Source organism: Silene latifolia, unplaced genomic scaffold (assembly GCF_048544455.1).
Source record: "Silene latifolia isolate original U9 population unplaced genomic scaffold, ASM4854445v1 scaffold_470, whole genome shotgun sequence".
NCBI lineage: Eukaryota > Viridiplantae > Streptophyta > Magnoliopsida > Caryophyllales > Caryophyllaceae > Silene > Silene latifolia.
The window spans coordinates 1-4920 of record NW_027413387.1 but is presented as its reverse complement, the minus strand read 5'-3'; the positions used below and the strand labels follow the sequence as shown (position 1 = coordinate 4920).

Below are 4920 nucleotides of genomic sequence, written 5' to 3'. Positions count from 1 at the left end.
ACAATGGGGAATTACTCGAAACGTGTCAAGCAACTCAATCTCAAACTGCGGAGCACGTCCTTAGTTTAAGGCAAGATTCGAAAGCCTCGACTCTTTGGAAAAAGATTGAAACCACCAAGTTTCTCTCTCTAAATGTTTTTACTTCAACTTTTTGATGATTACAAATGAGGGAGGCTAGGTCCTTTTATAGTAAAAAGTCCTTGGCCTCCAAGCAAAGCATTAAATGCTAGTTGTAAGTTCTAGGATGATTAGGTGCATAGAACTTACAACCTAGACCTTTTGTCAAATCTTATTCAAACTATGTTGAAAATGCAAAAATATAAACTTAGAATTCCTCTCCCTTGGTGCCGCCACATTCGGCCCTTCCCCCTTGTTCCCATTTGATTTTCTTTTGTTCCCACACGGCATCAAGGGGTGTGCGGATCTCGAGCTTCAACCGCGCATAATACCTCTCTTTTACGCAAACCCATCCAATTTTCATGCATAAAAAATGTGTTATTTGGGCCTGGTTTTGATTGGTGTTCTATGTCGAGCACAACTTCTTCCATGGGGTCCATATCCGCGTCATCTCCTCCTTCTTGAAAAGGAATTGCCCTCAATTCCTTGATTCCATCATCGTCAATGTAAGGAGATAGATCCCCGACGTTGAAAGTGGCGTGTACCCCATACTCTCCGGGCAACTCGATCTTGTATGCGTTGTCGCCTACCTTTGATATTACCTTGTAGGGACCTTCTGCTCGTGGCATGAGTTTGTTTTTGCGTTTGTTCGGAAAACGCTCCTTCCTTAAGTGTAACCACACGAGGTCTCCTTCGCTGAAAGATCTTGGCTGGCGGGTTTTGTTTGCCTTGCGCTTGTACATTTCATTAATTTTCTCAATTCTTGCCCTGACTTGATCATGTAGTTTGATCATTGATTTCAATTTGGATTCCGCATCCTTGTGTATGATTTCATCCTTGGGTAGGGGAATGAGGTCTAGTGGTAAATACGGGTTTATACCATATACGACCTCAAATGGGGAGTGCCTTGTCGCGTAAGTTGGGGAGCGGTTATAAGCGAACTCGGCGTGCGCAAGTTTTAAATCCCAATCTTTCTGAGTTTTACTCACCAGACTTCGCAGCATTGTTCCCAGAGTGCGATTTGTGACCTCCGTTTGTCCGTCCGTCTGGGGGTGATGAGAAGTGCTGAACAAAAGCTTGGTTCCCACCCTTTTCCATAACGTTTTCCAGAAGTAGCTTAGGAATTTGGAATCTCGATCGGAAACGATTGTTCTTGGGATCCCGTGGAGTCGTAAGACTTCCCGAAAATACAAGTCCGCCACATTGCTGGCGTCATCAGTTTTGTGACAGGCGATAAAATGGGCCATCTTTGAGAATCGATCGACCACTACCATGATCGCATCTTTGCCTCTCTGTGTTCGCGGTAATGCCACGATGAAATCCATGGATATATCTTCCCAAGGTCGGCACGGGATAGGCAATGGTATATACTCCCCGGGTTGGAATTTGCTTTTGGCCATGTGACATGTGATGCATTTTCGCACTATCGCTTGCACGTCTCCTTGCAACCGTGGCCAATAAAAATGTTCCTTGAGGATATCCACAGTTTTGTTTACTCCAAAATGTCCCCCAAGTCCACCTCCGTGGGCTTCTCGAATAAGGAGTTCTCGGATCGGGAGTTTCGGGACACAAAGTCTGTTTCCTTTGAAAAGAAAACCGTCTTGCGTAATGAATTCTTCATGAGTCCCGTTTTCGCAAATCTTGAAGATTTCCCCAAAGTCGGGATCGTTCTCGTAGGATTCCTTTAGTGCTTGAATCCCGATGAATGATATCGAGCACCGTCAATAATGAGTATCGGCGCGAGAGAGCATCGGCCACCACGTTACTTTTGCCAGTCTTGTATTTGGAGGAGAAATGGAAAGATTGCAAAAATTCCACCCACTTGGCATGCCTTGAGTTCAACTTTTGTTGCCCATTGATATGTTTCAAGGATTCGTGGTCCGAGTGCGGGGATGAAATGGCTTGGTCGGAGATAGTGACTCCAATGTTGTAGGGCCCTTACGATCGCATAGAATTCCTTGTCGTAAGTCGAGTAATTGAGCCTGGCCCCGCTCGTTTCTCGAGAAGTAAGCGATGGGTCGCTTTCCTTGCACTAACACGGCTCCAATTCCAACACCGCTTGCGTCACATTCGACTTCGAACGGGCGGGTGAAATCTGGGAGTGCCAACAATGGTGCCTCACAAAGTTTTTGGATAATCGTCTCGAATGACTTTTGAGCAGCTGGAGTCCATACGAAGGTTCCTTTCTTTGTACATTCAGTGATGGGGCTAGCGATGGTGCTAAAATCCCGAATGAATCTTCGATAGAATGAAGCAAGTCCGTGAAAGGATCGGACTTCCGTGATGATCTTGGGAATAGGCCATGACTTGATTGCCTCAATCTTGGATTGGTCGACGGAAACCCCTTCTTTAGAGACCTTGTATCCAAGAAATATAACGCTCTCGACTAAGAACGAGCACTTCTCCTTCTTTCCATAGAGTTGTTGCTCCCGAAGTGTGTTGAACACCTTACGAAGATGTTGGAAGTGATCATCCTTGCTCCGACTGTAGATCAAGATATCGTCCAAGTAAACGACCACGAATCTGCCTATGAAAGGCTTGAGTACCTCGTTCATGAGCCGCATAAAGGTACTTGGAGCGTTTGTCAAGCCGAATGGCATAACCGTCCATTCGTATAATCCATGCTTAGTTTTAAACGCAGTTTTCCATTCGTCCCCTTCTCTCATCCGAATTTGGTGATAACCACTCCTCAAATCCACTTTAGAGAAGATCTCGGCTCCATGTAACTCATCGAGCATATCATCAAGCCTCGGAATTGGAAACCGATACTTGATAGTGATGTTGTTCACGGCTCGGCTATCGATGCACATTCGCCACGTTCCATCCTTCTTTGGAACAAGTAGTGTAGGAACGGCACATGGGCTCATGCTCTCACGTACATAGCCTCGTTCCATTAACTCCTCGATTTGACGTTGTAACTCCTTGGTCTCCATCGGGTTGCACCGATAGGCGGCTTTGTTTGGCAAAGGAGCTCCGGGCAGGAGGTCGATTTGGTGTTCGATCCCACGAATAGGTGGTAACCCAGCGGGTAACTCTTCGGGGAAAACATCCTTGAATTCTTCCAAGAGCAAGATTAATCGTCCATCCTTGCTTTCATTGCTAGGCGTTTCATTGACCACCATTAGGTAAACCTGGTTGCCATTGACAATGGCCTCGTCCACTTCTTTCTCACTAGCGAGCATGGTCATGCTAGTAGTCGTTCTACGTTTGGCACTCATAGAACGTACTTCTCCTGGCGCCATTGGTTTTAGGACAATTCTTTTTCCCTTACTTACCAACTCGTACTCGTTGCTTCGATCGCGATGCACCACATCCCGGTCATATTGCCAAGGTCGTCCTAATAGGACATGACATGCATCCATTGGCACAACATCGCAGAGGATGTCGTCGTTGTAAGATCCCATGGTTAGTGTCACCTTTACTTGCTTAGTGATTTTCACTTTATTCTCGTCATCCAGCCAATGCAGGGCGTAAGGCTTTGGGTGAGGTGTCGTGGGTAGTTTCAATTTCTCCACCATCTCCTTTGAGGCGACGTTGGTGCAACTGCCTCCGTCAATGATTAGGCTACACCATTTGTCCTTCACTTGGCATTTGGTGTGGAATATTTGACTTCGTTGTTCCGTTTCAATGGGCGATGTTTGAGCTTGCAGGGCTCGGAGAACCAAATTGCAATCATAACTAGGAGCGACGTAATCTTGGGCGTTCCGGGTGCCTCTTCCTCATCTCCTTCTAAGTTAAAAATACCCTTAGTTCTTTCCTCTTCTTCGAACAGTTCATCACGACAATTCACGGCTTCTCTTAGTGTGATGGTTCGCTGACTCGGACACGCATTTTTGAAATGTCCAAACCCTTGACATTTAAAACACCGAATCTGCGTGGAGTTATTCTCTTTTGAGGCGGGTGGTTTGATAGCAGCACTGGGGGTAGGAGTCATCTTGGGATCGGTGGTGTTCCCCGTTGTGCTTGTCCTCGAGTTGTTCTCATTTTTCCAAGTTCGGCTATTCTCGCCATAGGTGGTTGCCACCTTCGTCTTTCCTTGCGCCTCCACTTTGAGACACATACTACACAAGGTATCGAAATCTGAGTAATTCTGTAACTCGACAACATGGGCGATGTTGCGGTTTAGACCTCGTAGGAATCGTGCCATCCTTATGTCCTCATCTTCCACCAAGTCTCCCATTAAGGCCAGATTCTCAAATTCGTTGATGTACTCTAGGACACTCAGCCTTCCTTGGGCAAGATCGGTGATCTTACGATAGGTCGTGAGCCTATGCGTTGCGGGGACATATCTCTTCCGTAATTTTAGTTTAAGCACGTGCCATGATGTTATCTTTGCTTTTCCGGCTCGAACCCTCCTGGTCTTAAGGCTTTCATACCATAATGAAGCCCCATTTCTTAACTTCAAAATAGCGTACTTGCAGCACTGTTCATCATCGAGACCCTTAAAATCAAACATCCGGTCTATTTGTCTTTCCCATTCAAGATAAGTCTCGGGATCCGTGCTTCCTGTGAACTCGGGTAGTTCACTCATCTTGAACTCGTCAATGACTCGTTCACGTCTAGGATGCCATTTGGGATCGTGTTCTTGTAAATTCTTTAAGGCCTTTTGAAGATCCTTGAGAAAGTTTGGATCGTCGAAGTTCATGTTTGGTGATTGGGGTTTTGTGTTTTCGAAAAGAAGGAAGTTTTTTTTTTTTTTTTTTTTTTTTTTGTCAGTGAACAGTACCGTGAACAGTACCGTGAACAGTGATTTTCGTTTTTTTTTTTTTTGTTCAATTCGTGCCTTCAAGATCCAATCGATTA

General features: G+C 45.6%; 1 pseudogene; it reads right to left on the bottom strand.

Moving 5' to 3' along the window:
• Positions 1–407: 407 nt before the first annotated feature.
• Positions 408–4762, bottom strand: LOC141639617 (uncharacterized; annotated as a pseudogene).
• Positions 4763–4920: the final 158 nt, after the last annotated feature.